This window comes from Lissotriton vulgaris, chromosome 2_1, assembly GCF_964263255.1.
Source record: "Lissotriton vulgaris chromosome 2_1, aLisVul1.2, whole genome shotgun sequence".
In the NCBI taxonomy this organism is placed as follows: domain Eukaryota; kingdom Metazoa; phylum Chordata; class Amphibia; order Caudata; family Salamandridae; genus Lissotriton; species Lissotriton vulgaris.
Genome location: NC_141687.1, coordinates 706806354 through 706820763, shown reverse-complemented (window position 1 = coordinate 706820763; position 14410 = coordinate 706806354).

The following is a 14410-nucleotide window of genomic DNA, read 5'->3' as shown; positions in this document are numbered from 1 at the left end:
TGCCAGGGGTGAGGGTACAGGTGCATGAGCCCTGTACCCCTGCAGTACCCAGGTCCGTTCCTGGGCACAGTAAGTGTAGTGCAGTCATTAAGAGTATATGGTGCTGGGAGGTTGCCATTACTAACTCCACAGCACCATAATGGCTACACTGAAGACTGAAGTTTAGTATCAAACTTCTCAGCACATTAAACCCACATTGATGCCAGTGTGGGATGCACCCCTGAAACTCGATGCACCCTGAAACTCGACCAACTCCCAGTGACCTGACTGAGTGGCTGCCGAGGCTGCCCCCCCCCCCCTCCCCCCAGACATGTTTCTGGACCCATGGGTCGAGAGCTTGCCGCTCTCAGGGGCCTGAAACAATGCACATTCTGGGACGAGATGCCAATCCTCCCACAGGATGGGCAGGGTTCACGTAGGAGAAGCTTCAAAGGCATACCGCCTTTGTGAGCCTCTCCAGACCACTTGCTGTACTCAGCAACTGATCCCTACTGGTTCTACCCCCCCACTTGGGTGGAAAAAAGTGAGGAAGAGAGGTGTGCCCACCTCTGCCAACTCCACCCCTAGTGTGGGGGATGAGAGGTGAAGCACAACCTCGAATCCCCACCATCTTGAGGATGGGGAGACCCAGCCAACCAGGAACAGGCTCCTGCCCCCCCCCTCCCACTGGAGAGTGGCAGAATAAGGGGTGTAATCGTAGTAGTGATTCCAATGGAACAATGGAAGCATCCCCTGGCGCTCCACTCTAGATTATCTGAAAGTCTCCAGATTTTTTAACAGTTATCAATCATGAAGCTTGTACTCATTTCATCTTAGTCAGACTTATTTTATTCATAAGTATGTCTGTATATGATTCTCACGTGTTTGTTTTAGATTTTTATAACAACAACATATCCTTTAGTCCAATGCATTTCGGGCAGTGATGCCCTTCTTCGGGGACCATAAGACTAAAAAGCAAAGCAGAATAGCATCATATTGAATATCGTGTGCTCAATAAATGTTTACATATAAATAAAACAGTAGATGAAAAAAACATGCTCTAATCCATTGGTGACTTTGGCATGCGTATCAAACGTGACACATTTGTGAATAGTGAAGTGCAAACAAAAACGTTAACACTTACGTGTTGTTGTAAACATTGTAGCAAAAAGCGGTAAAGTTGGCGAGCTGAAATAATGTGTCTCAGATTTAGACGATACCCCTATATAGAGTTAACATTGTTATCCACAATCGTAATGCTGATAAAATCCTTCAACTTACTGCGAGAACGCGTGGGTTAGGTAGTTACCTTTGATTATATTGTTGCAGTTCCCACAATGTAAACAAGGGCGGGTTCCTCGATAGGTTTTTGGTGGATCAATTTTTCTTTTCAATGGTTCGCCAAAGTTTTTACTCCTTGTGAAGGCAAAAGTAGGTTGATTATCAAACGAGTTTTTAAAATCCGGTTCAGCTTTAAGAATGTTCCAATGACTGTGAATAATGTTTTTGAAATTCATGCTAGCTGTGGAGTATTTAGATACTGTCGTCATTTTGTTTTCTTGTTGTCTGTCCCGAGTTTTTAATAGATCCTTTCTTGAAACATTGTTAGCTTTTCGTTCTGCCTCTTTGATCAATGTTTCTGGGTAACCTCTTTCCTGAAACCTTTTACCCATTTCAGAGATTTTTTCTTTTGCCTTGTTTTCATCAGAAGTGATTCTCTTCACTCGCATCATTTGTGATAATGGTAAATTTCGTTTCAGTGGTTCTTGGTGAAAGCTATGATAATGAAGGGTATTATTCCTATCTGTGCTTTTCCGAAACATTTCAGTTTCAATCCTGCCATTTCGTAAGTGCACTCATACATCTAGAAAGGTAATTGTTTCTGAGGACAACTCCCAAGTCAGTTGAATTCTCTCATCCTTAGTGTTCAAGTTTATTAATGCTTCTTCTAGTTGTTGTCTCGTGCTTTTCCTTATGATGAATATATCATCTATATAGCGTACAAACAATTTCAAATTGTTCATCCATCGTGGGTCTGCATAAATGTTGTGTTTTTCATATGCTTTCATGAATATATTGGCATACACTGGGGCTGCGCTATTGCCCATAGAAGTTCCTATCAGCTGTTGATACCAGGTGTCGGTATGTTTAAAGTAGCTATGGTATCGTGTGAATATCACTAGTTCCAATAGAAAGATTTGTAAGGAACAATCATAGTTCGTTTCTAGTATTGCTTCTTCCATGGCTTCAATGCCAGGTCCATGTGGAATGGATGTATACAATGATTTTACATCTGCAGTGCATAATATAAGTTGTTCATTGGTATCGAGCTTCAGTTTGTTCAGTTTTGTCCAAAAATCAGTAGTATCTCTGATGTATGATTCCATTTGTTGTACTGTGGGTTGCATGTATCTGTCAATGAATTGACCAATTGGTTCATGTAGGCCGTCTCTGGTCGATACTATGGGACGGAGTGGTGGATCTAGCAAGTTCTTGTGGATTTTTGGCATCACGTAAAATGACGGACTTTTGGGATGTGTCTTAATCAGAAATTTGCTAGTTCTATCCGTAATTACACCATCTTCCCTTGCTTTAGTTACAAGTTTTGTTAGTTTCTCAATGTATTCATTAGTGGGATTGTGCGGTAAAGGTACATAGGTAGCTGTATCTGAAATATGTTCTTCAACTTTTTTAATGTACATAGTACTTTTCATGATTACCAGGCCTTCGCCTTTGTCTGCCTTCACACACATGATGTTCTTATTGTTGGCTAGATTATTTAATAGAGCCATATCTTTGTTGGTGACGTTCTTGTGAGTCTTTTTATCACATTTAATTTTCTGATGGTCTTGCTTAACCATGGTCTCAAAAAAATCTAGTGTTTTGTGGCTCATGGGAGCCATAAAAGTACTTTTTTGGTCGTAGTCCCTTCAATTGATCCGGTTCTTGAAGTGTCGGTTTAGGGTTTATGTTGTCAAAAAAATGGCGTCGCCGTAGTTTCCGCATAAGCTTAAAGAAGCTGATCTCTAGTTCCAAAGTGTTTTGGTTTGTGTCGTTGGGACAAAAGACGTCCCCTTTTGTAATAATTTGAGTTGTTCTTTTGTTAAAGTATAGTCAGAGATATTAATGACTAGTTGTTTTTGATCGTTGGTTTTTTCTTGGTAACCTTTGTAGTGCTCCCAGGGAAGGGACCCATTGGTCCCTGACCTTAACCTAACTGTAACTCCCCTAAATTTAGTATTTAGGGCACCCTGAACCTTCCTTCCTCAGATCCAGCAATGAAAAGAAGGACAAGAAGCCGTGCAGAGCTAACAAGAGGACGACGTCCACTGACTTGGCCCCAGCCCTAAAGGCCGGTCTCGCCTCGAACCTGCTCCTGTGAAATTCCAGCGTGTCCAGCAGCCAGCAACCTAATAAACCCCAGAGGACCTGCCTGCATTTGCTTCCCAAGTGGTTTCTCCCGAGAAAACCAGACATGTTTGAACTGCAGCTTCTGGTGCCAACCAGGAACCGCAAATCCAGCACACTCTGCACTCGCTGAGCCCGGCCCATGTTTGAGTGAACAAACGCCACGAGGAGGTCCCCCCGGCGATCCTGACCCGAGATCCGGCAAACCATGACTTGCCTCAAGCCTCCAGAAAACACCTGCAACCTCAAACCAGAGGGCCCCCCCTAGCGCAACCAGAGCCGGTAAGAAAACCAGACGTCCAAAGGCACCCTTGCACCCGATGCCCCACGGCCTTGTGTGCCTAACCATCCCTCTACATCCCAACTTACCCCTTGAAGTGGTGGTCACTACCGGAAGATCCTCGTCCCCGAGCCTGCAGTGTTTCTTTGTCCCGGAGAAAGACCATTGAAATCATCAGGACATCCGACCTCAAAACTGCACCTGGCAGCCCTAGCGCCGCTGAGGGTCCCCCTTTGGTGCTAATTTGGTCCCCAAAGTGCCCTGAACTTAACCCTAGGAGCTTTGTTCCCACAACCCTGTGGCCTGCTTGCCAGCCGCCACTAACCGGAGTCCCTCTATCCCTAGTTGGATAACATTGGACCTGAACACTCTGCACACGGCCGCCAGAGTGCCGCTGAGGGTGCAAGAACAGTGCATCACTGACCCTGGGAGACCTCAGAGTCTAACCCTAGAACCCTAACTCAAAAGACCGATAACTCATGTTCCCTCATTGGAGAACATTGACAGTTTCTCCCCAAAAATTTGTGTCGACTTTTTAAAACTGCAAATATTCCTTAGAAATCAGCCGAATAACCAAAACACATTTTCTCAACTGTTTTCAAGAAATGTCTCAGTGCTGAATCAAGGATCCAGCATAGAGTAAGAAAAAGTAACGATAACCTAACTTACCTGCTAAGTGAATTTCCTCCCATAGGATAGCATTGGTGATTCATGTGAAAAAGTTTCTGTCAACTTTTGATATGCAATAATGGGGCATATGTATCAATATCCCGTTTTGCGAATCTCAAATTGCGAGAATTAGCAATTTGCAATTTCAGATTTGCAAAACGGGATTTATGTAAAAAATAACGTTTCGCGATTTCATAAATATCGCAAAAAAAATTCATACTATTGTTTTGCGATTCCTTAACAGCGAAATTCGCAAATTAAGAAATCGCAAAACCGGGACTCTGCAATACAGGTGCAGCTTGATGACATCACAACCAGGAAGTGGGAGTGATTAGCTGCACCTGTTTGCCTGAGACACAGTGAGAGGCAGTTTGGAGTGTGTTTGGAGGCTGCACAGAACATCAAGAACCCCAATGGAGTCTTAGAGGCCACATGAGAGAAAGGAGGGTGAGAAGAGGAAAAGGAAGCACACATTTTCAGAGAAAAAGCAGGAGGTCCTCATAGAGGAGATGGTCTGCAGCCATGAGCTCCTGTTTGGTACGAAAGCCCTGAACGTACCAGAGGCAAGAAAAAGGAAGATATGGCTGCAAATACAGGAGAAGGTGAATGCTGTGGGTGTGACCAATCGTACCATCGAAGAACTGCACAAGAGGTGGTACGATATGCGCCAAAGGTCCAAGGAAAGGGTGGCAGCCAGATTTAAGGAGTCACAGAAGACCGGGGAGGAACATCCACAGCAGGACAGCCAACACCCCATGAAGAGCTGGTGGAGTCCATTCTCCTGCCTGAGTGTAAGTGGTGTGGCTGATATTGACAGCTCTTAACCTACATCCTGCAGTCAAGGTAAGATGCATTGCAAATATTTTTTTACACCTCCCCATAGCATGCACGCTGTGTAGAATGTGTGACATAAAGACAACACTTGTCACTCCGGTCCACTCCTTACACACACACATCAATGCATCATGGGAGTTGTAGTTGGATGTAGGTTAGTTTGTGAAGGAGACATGGGAAATAATGCCTAAAATGAGGGTTGCAGTTATGGCACAATGACAGTGAGTCAGACAACGTAAAAGTTGTAAACTTTATAGATTCCAAAATTCAGACAAAACACAAACTCATATGTTCCCCTTACCTCCGCAGCACAACCCAGGGCAACTGAGGACAATGCAGAGGGAGAAGACATCCCAATTAAGTTGGAGTACTCCGATGATGGGAACACAAGTGATGACTCATCACAGACCCATTATGCGCAGGAAGCGCACATATGTGCCCCCACTGGCTCCATTAGAGGACGACTTAGGACCACAGGGGAGGCAAGTGAGGATAGAGAGGAGAGGCAGGGAGTGTGGACATGAAAGACCACAAAAAAGTGTTGAAGCACGATGGTCAAGGCCCAGGAGCAGCACTGGCAGTGAACAGGAACATACTGTTTTTGCTGGACTTGAGCAGGACATGCTTGAATTTCAGCGCCTGCAACACAAAGCATTAGGTTGGCTCAACAGGCAGCTGAGCACCCTGAACAAAAATCAGCATAACATAGAGGAGGGCATCACGGCCATGGCAGGTACCATACAAAACCTATGCGCCACACTGAAACATAATGAAAATGCCAGGGACAGGGCTGCCCAGCATGCCAATGCACAACTGCACAATTATACAAAGGCAGTGAACCGCCTCTGCACCACCACCAGCAACTTTACAAGGCGCAGCATTACTATGCAGCTGCAAATGGCACACTGCTGCCAGGACATTGCGAGAGGGCTGGAATAAGTAACAAACGCAGTGGAACAAATGCACACTCATGGTCTCTGGGGAGAGCAAAGAGACTTCCAGTAGGAGCAGCGTCACTCCTGCATTGCCTGATGCACGACATTGCAGTGGCAGACAAGGTGCAGCAGCTGGGCAGACAACGGAGGGCAGGCAGGCAGAACACCGCCCTGCACCAAACTCTCACCGGAGTAGGTGAACTAAATATTGAAACTTTAGTGAAAAGGGGTGAAGCAATCCACCTAAACATATTGTTGCACATTATTGATAAGTACCTACTCTGTGTACAAAATATGTGTTGGGTACTGCTAGAACTCTTGAGTGTGATGTGTGAATAAACACATCACATGTAACAAAAAGCATTTTGGGCCAGCACCTTTATTTCTTACCTAAAAGTAGTTTTGTGTGATCTCAGACCGTCTCTGACGTCCAGCAGCTGCCCCGACTCCTGCTGCTGCCCGGCTGGGGGGGTGGGCAATCATCATCCGATGTGTCTGTGTCGCTCACATCAACTGCGGTGCCTTTCCTCATTGCCATTTTGTGGAACATTGCGCAGCTTGTCACAATTTTATAGCTTGTCTCTGGGCTGTATTGTAGTGCCCCTCCACTTTTATGTAGGCATCTGACTAGGCTCTTCAGTATTTCAAAGGTACGTTCCATGACGCTGCGTGTTGATCTGTGTGCCCTGTTATACCTCCTCTCCCTTGCATTTGCTGGATCCAGATCCGGTGTGAGGTTGAAGTCTTGCACTGCCTAGGCACTATCACCTGCATGGATACAAATAATAGGTTAGTCAATGCCCCCCCATCCCCCAAAGAAGTAGTGGATGGATGTATGTGTGCTATAGATTTACCTAGCAGGTATCCCTCTCCAAAGTCTCCAGCACTCAGACGTCTGTGTATCCCAATATGTCTGAAGATGAAAGAGTTGTGTGTGCTGCCAGGGTATTTTGCTACAATGTTGTTGATCATGTACTTAGCATTGCACACAATCTATATATTCAGGGAATGGTAGCATTTTCGGTTCCTGTACACATATTCTGTTGCTGCTGGGGTTGTGAGGGCCACATGGGTCCCATCAATGCAGCCAATGACATGGGGGAAACGTGCAATTTGATAAAAATCAAGTTTGGTTTGCTGTAATGCCTGTTGGGTGTTGGGGTAGTATATATGAGATGTGCTAGCCTCTGCAGCATTGCGTCCAAAAAGGCATGGAAAAAGCGACATAGCGCACTCTGTGACACCCGCCAACCTCTGCTAGGACACCTTGAAAACTCCCTGAGGCCAGGAGGTGCAGTGAGCACAGGACCTGCACATGGTTGGGAATTGTTTGTGTTCCAAAAAGGGTTTCAGCTCCTCAGTCAGGTCCAAGATGGTCTGTGGGTGCAGCCTGTTCTTCTCATGGATGCCCTCTTCAGTGTGCTGGAACAGCGTGATGCGCAGCCTGAAAATACGCTCCTGCCTCAGTCTCCTGTGTGCAAGGTCACGGATACGCAGCCTCCTGGCGATCACATAAAGTGCTGCCATTGTGGAAGTTTCAGTTGTATTGTGGGCTGCTTTTTATACCTTGCATCTGGTTACCACCTGCATGCACTTGGTGGTAACTGCGATTTCTTAATTTGCGATTTTCTCATTCGTAATTTGCGATATTTTGTTACATTTAATTGAGATTTCTTATTTTGCGATATCCACTTTGCGAATTTTGCAAACAGTGTAAATCACAAATTGAGAAACCGATAGAAAATTCGCAGAATTCATAGTATCGCTACTTAAGTAATCGCAAGTTTTGAGATTTCTTATTTTGCGATGTGATTGTGCATTATACATCTGTAATAGCAAATTTTTAGTCGCAAACGTTGTTTTTTACGATTCTCAGCGTTTGAGAATAAAATTTCAGTTGATACATATGCCCCAATATTCCTTAAAAATCAACCTTTAACCAAAATGCATTCACTTACCTGTTTTACGGAAATGTCCCAGGACAGAATCCACGATCCAGTCCTGTGTTACCAAAAGTAATCTGAAAAGTAATTAACTGCATTTTACTTTAAATGCCCATTCAATTGAATGTACTATACCTGCAATGTGTTGCAAACTGCTTACTTAAAACTGTAATCAAAACCAGTACAAGTTACTCTGCTATTTTGAACTGTTTTCATATAAGTAATTTACTACTGAAAAGTATTTTTATGCTTACCTGCACCATGTTTGCTTGGTTTTAGAAATAAAAAAACTGTGTATTTGTGGTAAATATCATTTCACCTAGTTGCTTCGTTTAGTCCACCTTTTATCTTTATTCTACTATGTCATATTTAGAATATACTGTGTGTTCTTTGTGCATTCTGGTTTGCCTGGCATTCCAGATGTGTCAGTTGGAGCTTGGCCAGATGAAGAGGTGCACCTTTTGATTCTGTACTGCAATAAATCTCTACAAAGCAACTTCAAGACGTCTGATGAATCCTTTCTTTGTTTACAACATTTTTGGCGACTTGGGAAAGGAATATCTGTCCAAGCAGTCAAGCAATTTATTCTGCAGTGGAATTCTTCTACAGATCAAAAACGGCACCCGAACCCACACGGAGTTATCGTGTGCAAAATGTTAAAGAAAATCCTGTGATTACGTGGTGTTAAGTTGATGCGATTTCAAGCATCAGGGTAAGCGCTATTTAATTATTTTCCTTTTGGATAACTAACAGCGCACTGCCTAGCAATCTAGTGACAGTTCGTTTCCATCGTCACTACGTTACTTCTTGTTGCCAGACAACCAAGAGCGCATATTGAGCGTCGTCTACCCGGCTTGATCATCACCACGTGGATCCTGGTTGCTATGCAACCATAAGCGTCACAAGGATACGTCAACTCGCACTTATACTTAGTACGGCAACGTAGCAATGGCCATTTTGTTGAATCGAGTGAAATCGAGTTTATTTCAAAACAACCTGATCAAGTGTATTTCACAGAGCCAAGAATCCCTTCAAATATCAAAGAAGGTATTTGCTGCGATATCCAAATATCAAAGAAGGTATTTGCTGCGATATTCTCAAAGAAAAAAAGGCGATTGTATACTATATATTTCAAGGATTAAAGCGCTTTGACTTTGGCTTATCGAGGCATCGTTTCAGCCCAATTGACCATCGGTTTACTCTGTCACTACTTGACTATTTTCTTCAGTTGATACTGTGATTATCTTCGCGGTTTGATCATAAGTGAACAGTTACCAAACAAGTTATATATATATGACCATTTTACATTTCAGTCAAAAGTGAATTAGTATATAACATTATGCTATTCTTTACAGGTGTATACCAGCTTTTATATAATATTATTGTGTTGAAAGAGCACAGATCATAATTTATTCACTATACAGTTCATTTGTTACTGTTACTGTGACTATTTTGTATTTCAGCCAAGACTGAGTCATTACAGAATATCATCTATTTCTCATAGAAGAGTGCTAGCTTCAAACCTATATTATAGTGATGTCTCAACAAGTAAATGTAGCTTTACCACCGCAGTTCTTAGGTGAACCTGGGAATCCTACAATCTCGTGGGAAGATTGGATAGCTATGTTTTATAATTACATAGAAGCGTTAGATGGTGAAGAATTCTCTCCCAAAAGGAAAAAGGCTTTACTTATGACTACTCTTGGTAAAGACGGGCAGGGAATCTTTAAATATTTACCTCAAGTTCTACCATCTAGTAGTCAGTCTGGATTAGATGAATTCAAAGAAGAAGTAGCTAGGCTTGAAGTAAGATTCACCAAAGAAGAGAACTTAGTAATGAATCGTTATAAGTTTTATAAGAATAAACAAAGGGAGGAAGAGTCAATTGATGACTTTGTTGCACGCTTACGTGAGTTATCGGTAAAGTGCAATTTTGGTCAAATGACCGATGAGTTCATTCGAGACCAATTGATTGTTCAGTGTAACAATCGCAAGATACAAGAGAGACTTTGGGCTGCAAAAAATCCAGCGTTAAATGTGGCAATTGACCTAGCCAAGGTAGTAGAGGAGTCTGAAAAATGTATGAGAGAATTACAAAAAAGTGGTTTAGAATAAAAAGTATCTGAAGTATCTGAAAAAAGTTCTGGTGTCAGTGATATTAGCGATAATGAGTTTACTGCTGTGGCTATTGTGAAGAAGGGGTATATTCTACAAAATAAATTTTTTAAAAGCAGTGGTCAGAACAAAATGTGTTCAAAGTGTGGCAGTTTCTCACACAGTTCAGATGCAAAATTTTGCTTGGCCAATAATAAGGAGTGCTTGAAATGTGGCAAAATGGGGCATTTTGCAAAAATGTGTAAAACTAATACTAAGAACAAAGTAGCTTTAGTTGGTGATCAACATAGCTTAAGAAGAGATACGAACAAGATATTAGTTTTAGAAGACTCTAATGTTAATGTGTGTCAGGAAAGAAGGGAAATTAGACCAAAAGCTAACTTTCTCATTGATAACAAAAATGTATGTCTCATGGTTGATTGTGGATCTAAGTGGACTATCATTCCAAAGTCAATGATGTTTCGAGTTTGGGGTGATAGATCACTTGTATCCAGTGATATTTCACCAACAGGTTATCAGGGAGAGAGGATTGATATACTTGGTTATTTTGAGTGTGACGTTGTTTTTAAGAACAGGACAACATTTGGGAAAATGTATGTATCTGTTGATGGTCCACCATTTTGGGGTGGATGCACCAATATGATCTTCATATTATTGTTAATTCCAGAGCTGAAGAACAAGTTATGGTGATTGATGATGTTAGCACGGATGATATATTACTTAAGTTCAAAAATGTATTTAGAGAAGAACTAGGGGAACTCAAAGTGTATGTTCATAAAATCATGCTCAAAGAGAGTGCTATTCCTACACAGCACAAGGCCAGAAGGGTACCTATTTCTGTTAGAGATGAGGTTAAGAGTGTAATTGAAGAAATGCTTCAAGGGGGTATAATAGAGCCTGTAGAGGCTTCCACATGGATTTCTCCAGTGGTTATCACCCAAATACCTGATAAAAAAATCAGATTCTGTGTGGACCTTAGGTCGTTAAATAAAAATGTGGTTGCTGATGTATTCCCTTTGCCTAACATTGGCGAGCTAGTTACTACTCTACATGGTGCAAAATACTTTAGCACGTTAGACCTTAAACATGCTTATCATCAGATTCGCTTACATGAAGAGTCAAAACACCTTACGGCGTTTATCACCAGCGAGGGGACATTCCAATTCACAAGACTACCTTTTGGGCTCATATCAGCTGCTAGTTTATTTCAGAGGATGGTTTCTGAAATTTTTAAAGGTATCTCTAAGGCGGCGGTACTCAAAGTACGGCCCGCGGGCCATTTGCGGCCCGCCAGGCCATTCCATGCGGCCCCCGTGGAAATCAGCAGGCACAGAAATGGCATAATTTCTGCCTATTATAATTACTCGGGACTGCGTTTGCCCGGAAAAGCATAAAAGAGGCATGCGATGACAAACAGTGTCTCGCAGGCTCATCCATAGCCCCCCCCCCCTCACCTCCGTCTCTGGCTTCACTTGCTCGCCCTGCTACTGAGAACCTTGGCTATGCTACTTGTACGTACTGCTCGCAGACAGTGGGGCCTCTTTAATATCTCGATTTGTGCCACTAAAACAGACCTGTCTCTGTGGTTAAATTTATGTTTTGAAGGCCCCTGGTTAGGGTTTCCGCCGAGCCCGGACTTTACTTCCTCATGGTCTCAGAACAGACACGTGGTGTTAGCAGAATAAATCAAACAAGGATCCAGCAAAGTCTTCACATGGATTCGTGGGCTGCGCCTAGACGTTTGTTTCATGCATGGCTTCACTTTAGGTAAATGGGATGCTACAGGCTCTCGGTTCACAACTGTGGTGCTACGGAAAGTTTACAGGTGAAATTGGGGGAGATGCAGTTTATACACAGTTATATGCCTCGGAAGCAGAATAATTGTGTACAAATCCCAGCTTCCCCACTTTATAAAATTGTATGATTCTGAGTGAAACATTTATGTGCTTGAATTGTGGAAAATATTTCTAACGTTTTTTACAGGCAATTCAGCTTGCTTTGTGCATTTCTTTAGAAAGTATGTTACTTTTTAGTCATCCAACATTACCAGTCTGAGTCGTTGCACAGATGTAGCATCAGGTCGTTTATGCTGCAGAATTGAACAGCAAATAGTTATTGGTTGTGGCACACATTAGGTAGAGTCAGAGCTGAGGGGATAGGGGCACAGTGTGTACATAGAGATGAATGGGCAGAGGCAGAATAAGACGGCAGAGGTAAAGGGAAGGGACAGAGAAAGGAAAAACAGAGGTACTGGCTGACTTTGTATGAGTAAGCATACAAGCCGAATGAGGGGCGCAGTGAGGAGGTATAGAAAGGTGAGGGATCAACATAAGAGAGCAAGCGAGTAGGAGCAATGTCAAATATGAGCGCAGAGTAATGATATTGCAGGTTATGAGGAGTGTGTGGGGGCAGGAGCTGAGTAAGGACAGGACGAGTGGGCTGCTTTACATGTAAGGCTTATATTGTCAAGGATATGGGCAAGGAAATAGTGAGGGGTACAACACGGATGGAGGGTGACCGACGGAGGGAGACCGACGGAGGGTGACCGACGGAGGGTGACCGAGGGAGGGAGACAGAGGGAGGGAGACAGAGGGAGGGAGAGAGAAGGAGGGAGATCGAGATAGAGACAGATAGAGGCAGAGATAGGGACAGGGGCAGACAGATAGAGGCAGAGACAGACAGAGACAGAGAGGGAGACAGAGGGAGGGAGACAGGGACAGACAGACAGATAGAGGCAGAGACTGAGAGACAGCGAGGCAGAGAGAGAGAGACTAAGAGGGAGCGGAAGACGGAGGGAGAGAGAGGGAGGGAGAGAGATGGAGAGTAAGGGAGACAGAGGGACAGCGAGGGAGGGAGAGAGAGGGAGGCAGAGGGAGACAGAGGGAGGGAGTCAGGGAGACAGAGGCAGACAGACAGAGGAAGGGAGACAGAGGGAGACAGAGGGGAAGGGAGACAGAGGGAGACAGAGAGGAAGAGAGAGGGAGACAGAGGGAGGGAGAGATAGGGAGGGAGACAGACAGAGAGAGGGAGGGCGAGATAGAGAGAGGGAGGGAGACAGAGAGAGAGAAAGAAGTGTGTATGCGGAGTCTGGTGGCTCAGTGGATGAAGGCATATGCTGCAGGGGCCTGTGTTCAACCTCTTGGTCACAGTTTTTTTTGCTCTAGCCCTGCCCCCTTCCCCCACCGAACCGGTGCGGCCCTCGGCCACAAACCACACTGTAAATTTGGCCCCCGAGAGAAACTTTGTGAGTACCCATGCTCTAAGGTATTGTTCTTTCAGGATGACATCCTTATTTTTGGTGATAATCAGGCAGAACATAATGAAGTGCTTAATCGTGTTTTGAAAAGAATTGATGAAGCGGGTCTCACATTAAGAAAAGAGAAATGCTCATTCTTGGTTAAGGAAATAGAGTACTTAGGATATATGTACTTGCTGCTGATGGTGTTAGGCCTCAGAAGAATTTGTTGTCTGCAATTGAATTTGCGCCTTGTCCTGTTGACAAAGATCAGCTTAGATCATTTATGGGGCTGATTGAATTCTATGCTAAATTTGTGAGGGATTTTTCTAGTAAGACAGCTACCTTAAGGGACTTGTTGAAAAAGGGTGTAAAGTTTGTGTGGAACCAGAACCATACTAATAGTTTCAATTAGATCAAACGTGAATTGTGCAGTGCAAAGGTTCTGACACCTTTTGATATTAAGCGCAGTTCAATTCTCATGGTTGATGCAAGCAGCATTGGATTGGGTGCCATTTTACTTCAGAGACATGGTAATGAGGAGAAGACAATAGCTTTTGCCTCTAGACCTTTGACTTCTTCTGAGTCAAATTACTCTAATAGAAAGAGAGGCGCCTGCTGCTGTTTGGGGTACGACTTATTTCAGGACGTACTTGTGGGGTACCAAGTTCATTCTGCGTTCTGATCATAAGCTGTTGGTGAATGTGTTAGCTCCTGGTGGTGCAGGCAAGGGTTCACCTAGGTTAGCGAGGCTGGCCTCTAGATTACAAGATTTCCAGTTTGACTTACATTTTATTCCGGGATGGAAGAACATCCAGGCTGATTGCCTGTCCAGACTCCCTGCTGTTGATGTCAATAGTAACAATGGTTTATTGGAATCTCAGGAGGAAAGTGCTGTTGCGTTTTTCAATGATGTGATTTCTCTAGGGGTGGGTTCTTTTACTAAGGAAGAGTGGCGTCACTGTATGGAGAATGACTTAGTATTACAAAAGGTCATGGATCTTATCAGAAT